The sequence below is a fragment of the Silene latifolia genome, chromosome 8 (genome assembly GCF_048544455.1).
Source record: "Silene latifolia isolate original U9 population chromosome 8, ASM4854445v1, whole genome shotgun sequence".
NCBI classification, from domain to species: Eukaryota; Viridiplantae; Streptophyta; class Magnoliopsida; order Caryophyllales; family Caryophyllaceae; genus Silene; species Silene latifolia.
Window position 1 is genome coordinate 54,105,756 of NC_133533.1, and position 19,434 is coordinate 54,125,189.

Here is a 19,434-nt window from a genome sequence, read left to right on the forward strand (position 1 = left end):
TAGGCACATAAAAACAATTATGTAAATACAACTCAAATCCATTAGGCAAAGCTAAAACATAAGTTCCTTTGGATTCGGCCGCTACCCGAGCTCCATTTCCAAGGCGTAGATCCACATCTCCCTTGCTAAGCCTCTTCACATCTCTTAAACCCTGTAAATGATTACAAAGGTGAGAACCACAACCGGTATCTAGTACCCATGTCGTAGTGGAAGTATAATTTATATCAATAACATAAATTTCCTTAGGAATTTTACCTTTTGGAGTGATGATTATTTCCCTTATATTTCGCAAATATACGGGACAATTCCTAAGCCAATGTCCCATGCCATAGCAATAATGGCATTCATCATTAACTTGCTTGAAGTTTTTGATTTTCTTTCCCTTCTTCTTGAACCTTTTGCCCTTAGAAGTAAGAACTTGATTGCTTGAGCTCCCACTAGTTTTGGCATCTTTATCTTCTAGAGACAAAGACCCTATAGATTGTATGAGGTAGTCTTCCTGAGACGGACTCACACGAGGTCTAGTAGTAGTAGGTGGTTTAGAAGAAGTGATGAAGTTAAGGTTTCCATCCGAACCTATCCCAAAATGAAGTTCTCTAGTAGTGTCGAAATCATTGTTGGAGCAAACGTCGTCAAAAACATTGTGGTAAGACTCAATAGTTATCGGTGCGGTAGCGTTTGATGGATTCATTGTAAAGAACTACAAATATGGAGGAAAGGAAATATTAACATTTGTCTTTTTAAATCATACTTGTAAAATATTAACAAGATATGAACATTTATATAGTGACCTCTACCCAACTATCATAAATGATTCCAAGATCCAAATTCATATTAACTTGGGCACGGTATGGCCGATGAAACCCTTATCAATATAACTCGGTGGATTAACGTTTTAATCGATTCTACTTTTAGAACTCTTGGTCGATAAAATTACTCTAATAATTATCTATAGCCCAAAACACATCCGACAAGGGCACGGTATGGTCGATGAAACCCTTATCGAAAAACTTTTGTTGAGTTCAATCCAAATTTCGAATAAATGTGTCCATGATCCAAATCCACATCAACTTGGGCACGGTATGGCCGATGAAACCCTCATTAACATGAACTCGGTGGATTAACATTCATCACCCACTTCCCCTACGTAACAAGGTTTGTACCCCGGTAGGGCCGAGTGCACTCCCTCGCGAAATAGGTTTTCATGGTTTCTACTATTTGGTAAGGCTATGTCTCAATTAATTGTTTTAGCGAGAGGTCATGTCAATTTATTATCTATCACGTTTTAAGTGAACTAAAGCGGTGAACTACGATAATTATAATTGACACGGTCGATAAACTCGATGAGATGAGGATGCATGTTTTAGTTATGGCGATTTAGCGATGCATGCAACATATAAATAAAATGCAAACATAAAAATAAATCCTAGTATGGCCTTCCTAAAATAGAAAAACTATTTAACTATTACATATTCGGAAACCAACTCCATTGGTCCCTTGAACTTCGGTTGTGGCATGCATCTCGAGGTAACGCCGTCTTTATGTATCGCCATCTTGAAGAAATCCGTCTTTGGGAACTCCGAGATAAATTAAATTACATAGCAAATTACATAATTTCCTATTATACATTTGTAACTAAAATAAAATAAATCTATTAAATTACAAAACGGTGATACGAGATCACAATAAAATTACAACCGAATCGATATTCCCATACATTTCGGGTAATACCAATTAAAACTAAGGTCATACTAAGTAAAAATTACATAATTCAAAAATTACATAAATTAAATTATGACAATCATAAAGAAAATGCAGCATTATAATATGTATGAACATGCCCAATTTTATGCTAAATCGCCTTTAATTAGCCAATATCATATATTACTTGGTTTTTACGGATTTGCGTGATTTCAACATTTTACAATCACAAAAATTACATAAATTCATATTTATGCATAAGTTAATTACCCTAACCTCTTAGGACTCAAAATTTAGTCTTCACTAATTATTTGACCATAATTAACTCATATTTATAAAATTTGTTCATTGATGGACTTAAAATTACAAAAATAAGCTATAAACTTCAAATAAATCACAAAATTTCAAATAAATTTGAAATTTGAAATTTAAACTCATGAACATTCTGGAAAAATACCATGACACTCATAATGTTCAAAACCTTAGGTTAAAAATTTTGAATTTTTCCGGAAAAACAATGTTGCGGTTTATCAGTTTTAACTAAAATAATCATAAAAACATGTGAAAAATTATATACATTAACTTTTCAATTTTATATCTGAAAAAGATAATAAAATGCAACATATGATGTTTTTCTTTAGTCATAGAGTATGTTTTATTAATTTTTCATTAATTAGGTCACTATTCATGCCATTTTTCTTCAAAAATCCATAAATCATGCAAAAAGACTTCACTATAGCCCATTATTTTACACACATCTTGTAAAATTGCATGTGACAACATACTAAATTTCTATGACCAGATTCGAAATTTATCTCATATTAACCTAATTTTCACCTAAAATCGATTTTAATAATGAAAAATCCATTTTTCGAGCATAACATGTCCAAAAATTATGACAATTTACAGGTCATCTCAAAATAATATATGTGATAACATATCCAAAAATCACTGGAAAATTCGAAGTATAGCTAATTTTAGACCGAAAATGACATTTTTACTCATAAAATCATATTTAAATGCCATTATTGTATAATATGAACAATAAAAAATCCGTAAATTAACCAAAATATCCTAAAAACATTTTAGGACCAGAAATTTAACATGCATAAATTAATTTCGTGATATCTCATAATAACACTAATTATTCAAGTTTTATATGTTATTCCTATAACTCGGAAAAACTTTTAACCGATTTGCATGCAAACAACCATGGCTCTGATACCAATTGAAGGAAAAGTAGATCTATATACTAACATATTCATATATGTTCCATTTTAATTTGTCATAAAATTAACAAGTGATCTTATGCATGCAAACAATTTAACAAAATAAAGAAGAATTCATCCTTACATTGGAATTTCGGTTCATATGGGCACAAAAGAGATCTCATTCTCTTTTGTTCTTGAGCTTTCCTTTTGGATGAACAAAGACCCAAGTGTAGGATCTCTCCCAAGGAATTATACCCAAAGCACACTCTTAAATAAAATCAATATTATAAATACTAGTACAATATTAATTTTGTAAGAAAATTGACCCAAAATAATTTTGGTTTTGTCTCCTAAAACCGGGTAGGAGAAGGAGGAAGAGGGAAAATATTTTTATCTCTCTAAAAATATTTTTGATGAGATGAATGAATAATAATAATCACCCACACATGCATATGGTGAATAATAAAATTTAAGCAAAAGAACCCTTGTTCTTTTCTAGGTGAAACCGGGTAGGAGGGTGGAGGAAGGCCAATGCATGGGCTTGGTGCTCTTCCATAAGACACACTAGGTATGCATGCCTAGTTGTAGAAAAATAATTACATCTTCCACTAATCTTAATTAACATTATAAGAATATGTTAATTACACCCAATATTTCGGTCCATATGGATAACATGGAATCCATTTTATTTTTGTCAATTGTCAATATGTCACATGTCATATGTTGCATAAATTTGTTGTGCAATTTTAACATATTAAAAATCAACGTATTATTAAAAATACGTCACATACAAAAATCGACTTAGTAATTCATAATTACTTGTACCAAAATATTTTACCAATTTATAAATCACAACAATTTGTATTTATAATAATTCATTCAAATTTAATTGTTTTCTTAAACAATAATTTCATATGAGTAATGGTACAATTCGATTACTCAGACCGTATCTCATTTTAATCAATTTCAATGTGATACGTAAATTTTACTTCCAAAATCGTCCGTCAATTTTCAAGTAATTTAATTAACTCGTAACATTATACGATTAATTAAATGATCAATTAAGAGTGTTGCCCTATAGGTATGACCTAGGGGATCAACTGATCACCACCGTCGCACGACAATAATGTCTGTAACACTCCCATACTCCAAGTGCCTTACCAGGACCACTCAGGTATAAGGATGCCACCATCTCGGTTACCCGAGGCATGATATTCATAAGACAATAAAGAAACGTACTTTAAAAGTAAATATAGTTTAAGTGATTACATGATCAAACCAAAACTGATAAAATGAAATACAACATTCTCAGACGGTCTACTGCTAAGACTATCAAAGCTATAAAGCATCATCTGACACAGCAAAAGACTTCTAACTGCCACGTGATGACTCATCCCAGCTATCCCATACGCGTCATATCATACCTGCTCAATAACTGCTCATCACCCCCGAATGGATCACCACAGTTTTTAAAACATTTAAACGGGTCAAGATACTAATCACACAACTCAATAAATCAACAATCGGATAAATGCGACTTAACCGTCACACACACACAACCACACCAATCCCAACAATCTCAATCACCGATCGTCCACTGGACCCGACCACCCGATGGGGGACCGCAGCCGTACCCACCAAATCCCCGCTCCACATAGTGAGCGATAACCCTGTCCATTAATGTGCACATCCCTTCTGTGGCGGGTTCCACAGAAGGCGAAACTAGGGTGTGAAGCCACTCCCGCAAGTGACCTCACTCAGCCGAGGCCACGCCTCGCGAACCATAGACAACGATCACAATCACAATCACAATACAATTACTATATCAAACAATCAATCTCAACACATCAACAATCATCCCATTATGGGACTAATACTAAGTAGGAAATCCTACCTGGAAAGCAACACAATCATCAGACGATCTAGCAGCTGCCTCAAAACCTCTCCTCTACAAATCCTTCTCCTATCACATAATCACATAATCATAATCTAACCTTAACAAATCATAAAAACCCCCAATTCCCAAAATTAGGGTTTAACGAAACTTAAAGAAATACTATAAAATTGGTATGTAGATCTTACCCACGACGCAAGGATCACAAAGGTATAAAGAACAATAAAATCCGACCTCTCAAGCTCCGGGATTTGCCAATAATGCGGATGAAGCGAACTACGTAGTTTCAATCTCCTTTTTGACTGAATTAGGTTTATAAAAGTGTTTACTAAAGATGACGACATATTATATATACTAATCCGCGTTATTAACAAAACCCGTCAAAACATAACCCGTCAACCGAGCTACTCGATCGAGTAGCTGAGGTACTCGATCGAGTGCCCACTTACTCGATCGAGTATCCAACAGGTCAGAAACTATTTTAAAACCGCAACACACCCTTACTCGACAGAGTAAGGCCTACTCGATAGAGTACCCATAGACTCATAAAACCGTAGTATTACAGTCTTCCCTCCTTAAAAAGAACTTCGTCCCCGAAGTTCAACCCATACATAAAACAAACCTACCAACTTGACTAAGGCACAACTACATAGCTAAGAACTCAAGAACTCGACCAAACATAAAATATGAACTCTTAACACCCACTCCACCAACTATGTTTACTTCCTTAACATGACTCACGATATCGTATCCACCACATATATATCTCTCATGACACCAACTCCATACATAACCAACTACCATCCTCTAACGCTGCTAGCTCCACAATATCATCCACTATCAAATCCAAAATCGAGACACTCATAGACATCAAACGGAATGTTACATTCTACCACCCTTAAAAGGAACTTCGTCCTCGAAGTTTACTTACACTCATAAAATCATCATCCAACTGTCAACACTGGTGAAATATTCTCACACTCCTAAACATCGAACTACTACAAGTACGGTCATGACCTTTAACACTATCAACCACAACATATACAAATCCATACCTTATGCTACACCAACACTCTACTTCCAAATATACTACCATATGTACAACCATCAAAATCTCTTTTATCGCATCCTACTCCTCTTAAGATAAATGTTACGTCCTCGTAACTTACTAGTACTATATCTTTAGTTATATCTTTTCATTATCCTCATCACCACCGCATGTCAAAGATAATCACCTATAACCTAAACACTCGCCCTGCACATATCCAAGGCTCTCTTACTTAAACATCTTTCATACCTCAACTCATACGGCACACCACCTAACCTATACCATAAAACTCGTAACAAAATCACCATACCAACTCTCCATTCTTACTGCAAAACAACATACCTCTCTATGTAAGGCACCTATCTCCCAAAAGCATAACTCACGATCTACACTCGTTACGTACACTCACACCAGATCGTCAAGTTCTTTTCTTTATTACCGCAAAACTCATACAACACTTAATCATGACACTAATTCCCAACACCCTACACTCACAGTCTCAAAATCTGATTATGAACCACTTGCAGCGTCCAGATCAATACAACACATGTTCCACCAATCACTTACCATGACTATGTCTAAAGCCTCATCTTAAAACAAGATCAAAAATCAGTAACAACTTTCGACAATCGTGTCCCATCAACAGAATGTCACTATACCATGACAACAATGAAAACATATACAACTCTATTTTATATCACGCTCTACCCTCATTCCCAAACTGAAACTTGTAAAGAAAACATCAATAAACAAGACAACTGTCTATCTGCACAAACTGAAACTCGCAGGGAGCAACATCAAACAAAACAACAATCTATGTATAACTGGTATGTACTTTCGAAACTCAAATCATAATCATCCCGCCTACTCCACCACAACCGATGACGGCATCGCAACACCGCCACCAAATGACCCACACCACGATTGCGAAAATACCCGCATCACAATACTAAATACCGTGCCCGGATCATCACCCGAGGCACCACAACCACATCGATAGACATCACAGCTACATACAATTCCCACAAACACTGACTCAAAATAACTTCTCAGACAAGAAAAAAAAAACTTATTCAAATCCACTTTACTAAATCACCTCGCAGCATATTATATGAATTAAACAGATAACCTCATGAATATCATCCCCTTACCATATCACAGATTAACATGTATCATGAATACATACAAGCATAACCGATCACGCTTGAGATCACTCAAATTATTACCTTTTTGAATACCATTCAATTAGATTAGCGTACCCAACATGCATTACAGAACATTCAAATACAACTTTATAATAATCACACCATACTACTTCTTGTGAGGTCAAAACCTCACACAAACATTTGTATATATCACAGACCCGTAATCACATCCAACCAGTCAATCCTGATCACGTAAGTTACCACTCAACATAGGTTACCTGTCGCCCGAGTTTAACTCATATGCCCCTCATAACATATTCTCCCATTCGCACAACCATCACTTCCTGCCAAATATAACCATACCATTACTATCCAACTATTAACATCCGCCTCGTCTAGCCACATCTTATACCCTCTCACAATCATACATAACAATCAGGTCCCTACCAAATCAACCTCTTTAGCATTACTACCTTTCTAATATACCATCACTCTTAACCATTAGTCACAAACCATAACACTACCACTGTTCGGACATCAAACCTCTTACACTCATCTCTAAACCTCACGGTTTCTTTCCTATCTTTGGTTAACATTCCAAATAACGGACATCAAATCCACCAACAAAATTTACCTCAACATTCTTTTCAACATTATCCTTGACCGTAGCGTCATCTAACTCTCCACCAATATCTCATATCGTGCAGCTACTCTATCAACCTCTTACTCCCTTAATTCCTCAAAGCCCATGAATAATCATGTTGTCCCGAGACTCCTGTATAACCATTAACTTACTTACTCTTGATAGTATCATACATCTCGACAATTCCTCACTTTTATGTCACATAACTCCGGTCAACATCTTCCTAGTTTTACTCCCCTCATTCTTTTCTTTTACTCTCGGCAAAATTAATTAACCATTCAACTCCTTATCACTTCTACCTAACTCTTTAGTGCTCCGATTATCTTTTCATTGCTCCAAAACTCAAATCCCATTATTTCATATCGATATCATCTCACTCTTTCTTACCATAAATATTCTCTTATTATGCCATTAATCACCCTTACCACTAATTTATCCATAAAATCAACGTTCACTGTTCAAACAATTGCATCTCCTTTGTACCTCTCTAGAAATCGAATTCCTTCATCTTTGTTAAATGCCCAAAAAATCACATGTAGTTTCACCTCTTGATAAACCAAATCTCCCAAACTTACTCACTGTGTACAAATCTACCTCGCGACATGTCTCCATAAAATTCACTGTATACCCTCTTCTCACCCCTTTAAAACGAACATTCACTATGTATACTCTTAACCCACACGACTCCTAACCATCCCCCTCCATGATTCTTTACACATCTCAAGCTGCCACCATTTGCGTCTCTCATTTCAATCTTTTCATTCTCACGTTCCATAAACTCACATCATCCCTTGCCCACATTCAATTACTTTTGCATTACTCAACATACAAACATATCGCTCATCTCATCTCACAAAACATGCTCTATGTCTCAATGAACCATAACGATCTTCCTTTTCTTTTTCCACTATCTATCACAACCACGTATAACTCATGTCCTCTCACCGAACTCATACTCACCACAGGTGCCACTCACTACACCACAAGATTGGGTAACTTACGCGTCAAGACCAACGTACATGTAAAACAATGCATAAAGAAGCAAAATAACAACTTTGAATTAAACATAATATGCAACGAATTCAAAAGATAAGCATATGACCCAAAACAGGGGTCACTAGATCGAGTATAGGACACTCGATCGAGTAAGTGACTTACTCGATCGAGTAGGTGAAGATCAGAAGCACGTAAAACAAATTACCAGGGCTACTCGATCGAGTAACTAACGTACTCGATCGAGTCCCCCCCTACTCGATCGAGTACCAAGGCTACTCGATCGAGTACCTACGCATTTCTCAGCACTGTCCAGTTTTCGTAAAACAGTCATAACTCACTCATTTCTTGGTCGTTTTGGGCGTGTGACCTATCGTTAGAATCGTAAAAGGACAAGCTATCACCTCAAATTGGAATCACATAAAAATCATTTATGCATCTCAAGTTATAACAGTTTAAAGACACTCTCTTTATAATCGAAAAACACAACTATTGATTTTTACTTTCCAAACGACTTGAACAACAACAAGGTAGACAAAACAACTCAGTACTCATAAAACCAGTATTGCTAATCTCATGTTACCATCTTCAAAAATCAAGCAACAAATAACTCGATGTACATATATCATTCAACTTACCCATCACATATTACCCACATGTTTTTATTATATAACTTTACGTAAACAAAATCACAATTATATGACATCAAGTATCATATTCACATGTTACTTAGCATAACGACCTTATAAAATCTCTTCCATCATACAACATGCGTTATATAAAAAAAAAATATCATATTATCATGCAACAATTATCATCTTTTTCCACCAATTATTCATGCTCTTACTCAAACTTTCAGCTATATAAACTCGTACAACACTACCAACAATATATATGTATACATAACTCTATGTATAACTTCCATCAAACAAATTTTCTTCCCGTATTTCTATAATGCCATACCGTAAAACAACTATCATGCTTTCAATCAATAACTTACGAAATCACATCATCACCATCTTTTCTACACATTCCCCATTCTCAACATACATACATCCACTGGTTCATGCCACACATCACTACATAGGTACACAATACACAAGGTAAACACATAGCGATCCCGACTCATATCCCATAGTGACCGGTTCAAAATTGTAGGGCGAGTTCGCGACTTTAGGTCGTCTCCCAAGTCTTTGCATTAGCTCCTACAACTTTTACCCCGGGTTCATTTTTATTAGACTCCCTATGTTTATTGGGTTCATTGGTTACAGGTTACAGGATCGTCGCTCTGATACCATTTGTAACACCCCCATACTCCAAGTGCCTTACCAGGACCACTCAGGTATAAGGATGCCACCATCTCGGTTACCCGAGGCATGATATTCATAAGACAATAAAGAAACGTACTTTAAAAGTAAATATAGTTTAAGTGATTACATGATCAAACCAAAACTGATAAACTGAAATACAACATTCTCAGACGGTCTACTGCTAAGACTATCAAAGCTATAATGCATCATCTGACACAACAAAAGACTTCTAACTGCCACGTGATGACTCATCCCAGCTATCCCATACGCGTCATATCATACCTGCTCAATAACTGCTCACCACCCCCGAATGGATCACCACAGTTTTTAAAACATTTAAACGGGGTCAGTACTAATCACACAACTCAATAAATCAACAATCAGATAAACAGACAGCTTAACCGTCACACACACACAACCACACCAATCCCAACAATCTCAATCACCGACTGTCCACTTGACCAGCCCTGCCAGTGGGGGACCGCAGCCGTACCCACCAAATCCCCGCTCCACATAGTGAGCGATAACCCTGTCCATTAATGTGCACATCCCTTCTGTGGCGGGTTCCACAGAAGACGAAACTAGGGCGTGAAGCCACTCCCGCAAGTGACCTCACTCAGCCGAGGCCACGCCTCGCGAACCATAGACAACGATCACAATCACAATCACAATCACAATACAATTACTATATCAAACAATCAATCTCAACACATCAACAATCATCCCATTATGGGACTAATACTGAGTAGGAAATCCTACCTGGAAAGCAACACAATCATCAGACGATCTAGCAGCTGCCTCAAAACCTCTCCTCTACAAATCCTTCTCCTATCACATAATCACAATCTAACCTTAACAAATCATAAAAACTCCCAATTCCCAAAATTAGGGTTTAACGAAACTTAAAGAAATACTATAAAATTGGTATGTAGATCTTACCCACGACGCAAGGATCACAAAGGTATAAAGAACAATAAAATCCGACCTCTCAAGCTCCGGGATTTGCCAATAATGCGGATGAAGCGAACTACGTAGTTTCAATCTCCTTTTTGACTGAATTAGGTTTATAAAAGTGTTTACTAAAGATGACGACATATTATATATACTAATCCGCGTTATTAACAAAACCCGTCAAAACATAACCCGTCAACCGAGCTACTCGATCGAGTAGCTGAGGTACTCGATCGAGTGCCCCCTTACTCGATCGAGTATCCAACAGGTCAGAAACTATTTTAAAACCGCAACACACCCTTACTCGACAGAGTAAGGCCTACTCGATAGAGTACCCATAGACTCATAAAACCGTAGTATTACAATGTCAAACTCTAGTCAGCCAATCATTACCGATATATGTTGATCAGTTGACAGTAAAAATATTACTTCCCAATTGTATTCTTTATAATGAGATTTAAACATGTGATCATCATGATCAACAGTCGTGATCGCATTATTGTCGGAGGACACATATTCCAACATGAAAATCTACCATGAAGGAGCATATGTCGGGGTAATAGAGGCTTTGGACCTCTTTGCCATTGATTCTTCTCACTGATGAAGAATTACGGTCGTGTGGGACCGCAAAAACCAGCGCTACCGAGAGGCAGCTCGGATTTTGTAAATTATTAGTTTGTAATTAGGATTTCAAAATTAAGTTTTTGTTTTTGTTTTTTTGTTTCCTTGAACTTTGGGAGATGAGGAGAGGGTACTTGATATGCTTTCAAGTATTATTTGCAGGAATTTTGACGTGATTTGAAGCTATGAGTAACAAATGACGAAAAAAGAAGCCAAAGCCTACTTCCTCGATCGAGCCAGCTGTGACTCGATCGAGGAACCTATCAGCTCGATCGAGCCAGCTGCGACTCGATCGAGGCACCAGTGAAGAATTTAAAAAAGTTTAAAACGAAAGTGGGCTAGTCAGGATTTTGGTTCCTCGATCGAGCCAGGCGTGACTCGATCGAGGATCCAAAATAAACCGGGTTCCGCGTTTTTCTTCAACCAGTTTTATGCTTTAATTACTCTACTTCTTTCACTTCCCTTCTTCTTTTCGTGCCTTCTTTGCTGCATATTTCCTCCTCTATTGCTCTTTTTCTCCTCATTCATCATAAATCATCATCAAATATCACTCAAAATTTGTGTTTACTTGGTTATTACTTGTTTGCATTACTCTCTTGTGCTTATTTTTCGCGATTCATTGCTATTTTTGCAAAGATAATGTCGACTTCTAGGCAAGGAAATAAGAGGACTCGAGAAAGGAGAGCCCCGGTTCAGCAACCCGAGGTGATTCCCGAAGAAGTTGTGTCTTCGGAGGACGACTTATCTCCTTTGGACGATTAACCATTCATTGAATTCCGTGACAAAGCACAAAAGGACAGGTTCGAGTATCTGTTAACTAAATCTATGAGTGCCACTCGATGCGTGGATAGGAAAATTTTGCGAACATTGAAGATAGATGACATTATGTTTGGCATGTTCAATGAGATAGGGTTACAGGGTCTTTTCACACTCCATGAATTATCTTACCCTGCTTTAACTCTTGAATTTCTGAGCTCATTTACTTACTTTCCCAGTGATCATCTTATCAAGTTTCGATTGCTTAATGTTGAACGGTCCTTAACCTTTGACCGTCTGTCACAAATTCTAGGAATAGATAAGCATACAGACGGAGATTTGTATGGTGTTGGTGGGCTATCCGCTATTCGATATTTTCCATTGTTTACCGGTTATGCGGATGCGGATGCGGATGTCAGTGCTATGGCTTTGTTGGACGTCCAACACGTTTGTCTTCGTTTATTTTTGAGGTATTTGAGCTATTTGTTGTATGGCCGGCATGACAAGAGCAAGACTTCCACTATTGAGGTCTTAATCCTTGCTAGTTACTTGAATCCTTATCGGGAGGAGACATTCCAATTCTCTCCCCCTGCTCTTGTGTGTTCGGCTTTTGACAGGATGATTGGGAGGTATGGGAACTTTGATTGTGGTGCTCTTGTCACCAAGATAGCTAGGGTTGTTGGTGATTTTGAGGGTGATGATCCCTATGAGCCCATGGATGACCACGAGCCCCTTGTTGATGATGACCACCTTCGTTATGAAATTTCTTATATTGACATCAAGAATGGGAAGGACCATTACTGGAGGGTCCGGGGTGAGTCTTACATGCTTTTGCCTTGTGACCGTTTACCTGCTGTAGACCCCTTGGGGAGAGTACGGCTGTGGAGCGACCCCCACCCGTTACTTATCTGATTCCTGAGGACCTTCTAGTCACTTTTCCTGGGTCTAGTACTACTACCACCACCGGCGGGCGCCGGCGACGTTGTCCACCCACTACCCATCTGCCTGGCTCATTTCAGCCTACTCCTCCTCCACCTCCTTCAATCGATCCTGCTTCAGGTTGTGCTTCAGGTTACCATTTTGATCCGGTTATTGAACGAGAAGTGAGGATGCATACGGGCATCAACACTGCTTTGACAGAGAGGAGGATGTGGGAACAGATGGAGGCCATGTCTCTTGCTTCAAGGGGACAGTATAGGGGTGTGACACCTAGCTATTACACCACTCCTGGTGATGATAGCCGCGTTTTCCATCTATATGGAGTCACTCCTACGGAGTTTGGACAGTTTAGTACTGCTTATGGTGCCTTGGGCTGTCCCTTTTACACTCCAGTGCGCCCCCCTCAGCCTACTTCTGTTTTTGCGGAAGACGTCGGTGTTCCTTGCTCCCAGAGAGGACTGTTTGGTCAGTTTAGTGCTTCTACTTCCGCTGCTGCTGTTCCAGGAGGAGGTGGCCGTGGTAGAGGCCGTGTTAGGAGACCCACCCGTGGTAGAGGTCGTGGTGCCCTAGTTCCTGATCCTGAGTTGATGTCTCTTTATGCCGAGATCGATGATTTTGATGATACTGATGGAGCCCAGTAGTGACAGCTGGTCACTACATCCCTCTCTTTCCAGCTGGTTTGGGGGAGGCTACTGCACTACAGCTGGTATTATCTTTCTTGTTTTTGTTTTATTGCATTTATTTTTCCCTTTTCCATTTTGTTAGTTGTGTCCCATTAGGTTGCTGGAATTTTGTGTGACTGCTATGCTGTAGGCGTCACAATGAGGACACTGTGACATTTAGGTTTGGGAGAGTGTGTTTATTTCTGTTGTGTGCTTTTATTTATGTTGTGTGTGAAAAAATCAAAACAATTGAAAAATTATAAAATCCAAAAACATGTTTTTACTTATTTTTATTTATTTTGAGTCGAGTCTTGGTGAATTGTATAGCAATGATGATAATTTGCTTTGTCTTTGCAATTGAGTCTCATTTAGTTGTCCATGTACATTGTTTTGACCCGTTAGCTATGATGAACAAAGCTCTTTACTCAAGTCTTGACCGTCACAATATGTCTTATGCCGAGTAGACTTGACTTTATTTTGTTGGTAAACCACTTAAATTTCCGAGGTCTTTAGAGCTTCCTAGGCCGGGAACATTAATAAACCGGTCTCATTGTTATTTAGGCTGATGAGTGTGGTCTCCTTGTGGAATATGTAATATCAAACTGCATAAGTGTGACACTAGTTTCTTAGCTTTTGCGCGTTCATATGATTAAGTACATGAGGATAGGCGGTTCTTTTTGTTCAAATATGTCGTACATTACCCAGTTTTTGTTAGCCCGTTCGAACCATGTAGCCATTTTATATCCTATTTCTTAGCTACATTCCAGAATTTGCCTACCTTTTTCGGGACAGTCGCAGTTGCTTGAGTCCTTATTGTTATAGCTACTTTGGTTGGGTTGGGACTTTTATTGTCATGTGGGTAGTAGCTATCTTTTTTAGCAATTGTGTGACCTCTTATGTTGAAAAAGAGAAGTATTATGAAGCAAAGAAAAAAGAAAAAAAAAAGTCTCGAAAAAAAAAGAAAAAAAAAAGATGAAAAAAAGATGAAAAAAGTTTCGAAAAAAAGAATTCAGAAGAGAAAGAGAAAAGAAGAAAAATGTTTGCTTCATTCAGTTTTGTTAGGAGGTCGTGTGTGGTAATTACTGGAGTCTAATGCACATTTAGAGAGCCTTTACATTTCTCTCATATGTTGTCAAAGTTGAGATTATTTCTCCAGTTGGATGTTTGTTTTATTTCTTATTAGATTTGGCTATTGGTCTAGCGCTGCGACTACCGTCTGAGCCTCACATATCCATACGTGCTTTTGCACAAGCCACTTCTATACCCATGCCACTTTACCACCTTTCTGTCCTTGATACATGTACTTGGTCTGTTTTGTGAATGCGTATTAGTTGGAGAATTTCTTATCACATTAGATTGCATGCATATTTCATAAGTCGAGTGAGAGTCTAATTTCTTTCTATCTTACATATATCTCACCCCTTATGAGTGCATGAGTGAAACCGCGAGAATCCAACAAAATTGTCTTGCAAGGTTGAAAAGTATTTGGCTGAGTCTCGGTATCATGTCACATCTTGAGTAAGAGCTGCGTTAGTTTATTACCCGTGTCTTTGAATTTGTTTTATTGGCACAATTTTGGTCATTACTTTGTTATAGATGTGGACAGCTGGGATTTGTATGTGCCTAGACATTTGCTCTGAGTTATTCATTCACCATATGTTTGTTGATCTTTGTTTGGTCTGGCTGCTTTGCTTGAGGACAAGCAAAGGTTTGGTTTGGGGGAGTTTGATGTATCACTTTCATATATACTTTTATAGCTCCCTTTATACCATTTTACATACCGTTTCGTGCCTATTTTATCATTTATATGCCTTATTTCAATGAATTGTCGATACTGCCGCTATTTTGTGTTTTGATGCAGAAATGACTCGTTATGAGTATGATCAAGCTAAGATTAGCATGGCGGAGACGGCATAGAAGAATACACGAAGCATGGCACGAGAAATGAGGAAGCACGAAGGCTAGAAGAGAAAGAAGAGAAGAAAAAGTCTGTGAAGATGGTTCCTCGATCGAGTCACCACTGGCTCGATCGAGCAGCTGTCCTCGATCGAGTCACCTCTGGCTCGATCGAGGATCCTCTCTGGCGGGCTTATTTCCGGATATTCCTAAAACGATTATCTTTTGTTATAAATTAGAAACTCGTGTTTTATTGTTAGACTACGCTTTATTTTACTTTCATACGGCTGGATACTTTCTTTAGAACCCTAATTTCTTCCTTGTGACGGTACTAATCTTTCCTCATTAATTAATCGTTCACCGTTTTATGTTCATTGATTATTGTTTCATGCTTTCAATCATGTTTTCATTCTTAATCATTATTGTTGTTGTTATCATTATAAGTAGCTAATTCCCTCATCTAGGATGAAGGGGATCTAGGTAAATTAAAAGGGAAAATCGATTAATTGCTATTGATATCGTTTAAGTTGTTGTTTGATTATTGTACTTCTTCTAGTTAATCAACTTGAGGCATGAGTTATTAATTAGTGTAGCGAATTAATCCTATCGCCGACCGGGTTAGAATTAATATAGGCTGCGATAATCAAATAGATTGTATCTAATTATAGCGACCGCATGTTAGAATCGATCTAAAGGGCATAATTGAGTCGACCGATCTTATGACCTTAAACAACTTGATAGATTTAGCAATTGATTGATAATCCCCGACTGATTGACCTAGTGAACCGTAAATCCTAGATTCTTAATATTATCGTTAAAACCTTCATTTAATTACTTGCAATTAGTTTATTAGAATCAAAACAAAACAAACCTCCAGAAATTGGTTACTTTTAAACAGCTTAAATATTTACAGACTTAGCTTTCACCGCCTCCCTGTGGATTCGATACCTGTCTTTCTGCTAGCTATTCTTGTTAGTCCTGAGATAGATTTACTTTGGTTTGGTGATACGACTTTAGCCACATCACATACGCCATTTGATAGGAGGTCATATATCTAAGCCCATATAGGTAGATGGAATAGCGGAGTATCCGTAAATTTCCCACCTCCATTAGGTTCATTAAATCACCATGCAAACTTATCAAAGTGCCATGATTGCTCTTTAAGCACCCTTGTTTTATCCCGTTCTTCTTCAAAACGAAAGATGAAAATCCTTTCGCGAGCATCCAGAAAGTTTCCCATCACCTTACTCGTCGGATTCCATAACCTCCGCATGGTATCAACAGTAGCCCGGCTATTAATCGATTTCGATGCCCAGATTTTACTCACAATAATCTTCTCCGTCTGCACATCATGGGTTTCTGCCCCGTCGACATCCCAGTCAAAAACCTCTCCCTCGCCGTCAGAACACCGCCCCATCACCCCCTTCCCTTTACTGTTGCTACCACGTTCCATAGAAACCCCAACACAGTCACCAAATTATTATCGAATTAATTAATACAGACAAAAACCACAAATACCACAAACCCTAACGAAAACCTAACACCAAACTCGAAGCCCTAATTAAAGAAACACCAACGAAGAACAGAAAGTATAAAGACGGAAAAGACAAACCTACAACCCCAGTGTAGATCGACGCCTTGATCAGGAAGGAAGGAGCAAAGATAAAATTAAGACCAAACTTCCATAGAACCCTAGGAAGACTTTTTGTTATTTATGTAACCAAAAAACTAATTCATTTTAGGTACTTAACTTTCCCCTTCTCACCCTTTCTGATTTTCTTTCACTTTTTCTTTCTCTAACCAAACTCCTCCTTAATGAATTAGTGAATTACTCTATCGAATTACGAGCAACATTTTAGAAGAGGCTAAGAGCATCCGCAAAGGAGAGAAATCACTCCCCATTTGTCTTCTCTTTCCTCAAATGAGCAACCCCATTGTTGCACCAACCTCCCCATAAAATGGGGCTTCATTGTTTTCAGGGAAGGTCCAAAAAAAAAAGTAAAGCAATTTGTGTTACTTTTGGGAAGGTTTCCAAATTTTTGTGTGTGAATTGGGGAATCCTATTATTGCATAGATATAGTTATGAAACGGGGAGGGTAAATGAAAAAGTTGGTAAAAAATGAGTTGGACGAATAAGAAAAGGAAAGAGAAAATATGGGTCTAAGGCCCTGTTCTTTCTGGCTTTTTAGAGCCGAATCGAATCGAAATGAACTAAATGGAGCCGAATCGAATCGAGTGAATTGAATCGAATGGAGCTGAATCGAATCGAGCTAACGAATCGAATGGAATGGAGCTGAGTGAGCCGAATCGAATTGAATGGAAATGAGCCGAGTGAGCCGAATCGAATCGAATGGATGAGTAAGCCGAGAATGGAAAATCGAATCGAATGAATGGATGATTTTTTGAATTGAAGAGAAATAATAATAATAATAATAATAATAATAATAATAATAATAATAATAATAATAATAATAATAATAATAATAATAATAATAATAATAATAATAATAATAATAATAATAATAATAATAATAATAATAATAATAATAATAATAATAATAATAATAATAATAATAATAATAATAATAATAATAATAATAATAATAATAATAATAATAATAATAATAATAATAATAATAATAATAATAATAATAAATAATTGATGAATAAAAGTTTGCGTTTTATTTTTTTCTTAAAAATAATAATAATAATAATTATTATTATTATTATTATTATTTATTATTATTATTATTATTATTATTATAATTATAATAATTATATTTATTAATATTATTATTATTATTATTATTATTAGAAGAAGAAGAAGAAGAAGAAGATTAGTAGTAATAATAATAATAATAATAATAATAATAATTATACTAATTTGAAGGATTACCTAGGTAGCCACTATGAACCACGGTTCACCGTCAATCTAACTAGGTGAAATAATGGAGTACCGGTTTGCTAGATTGATGTTCAAAATCTAGCCGTTTATCATCCTAATTTGATTGATTAGGTAGCCATCATGAAACACCAACAATTCTAATTTAATTTATTAGATAAATAAAAATTGACAGACCCTAATTTCATCTTTAACAAATAAATAAAATTTGGTTGATTAATTAAAACTCAACAAATAATATTAATAATTGATAACAAGTAAATTAATTTATTATTTGATAAATTAGAATCCATCTTGTGAGTTTTAAGTCATTTGAGCAATTAAATTAAGTTTTAGGGAAAATATTGATTTAAGAGTTCACTTGGTTCAGTTTTAGGTGAAAAATGTACAAAATAGAACGTTATGAAAAAGTGTATGTGAAAGAGTAAAGTTCGTATATGAACAAATAATTAGGTATTAATAATAGTAATATTAAAATTAACAATGTTATTAATAATATTATTATTAATTAATATTCAAGTTCATATTAATAATAATAATAGTAATAGTATTAATTATATTAATATGAATATTATTGATTTTAATAACCATAATATTCATAATAATAACAATAATGAGGATGATTAATTAATAATAAATTAATGATGATGATGATGATGATGATGATGATGGTGGTGGTGGTGGTGGTGGTGATAATAATAATAATTATTCAAGTAATGTTCCCCTTTCTATTTTTAGAAACTTTTACTCTTATGTTATTCA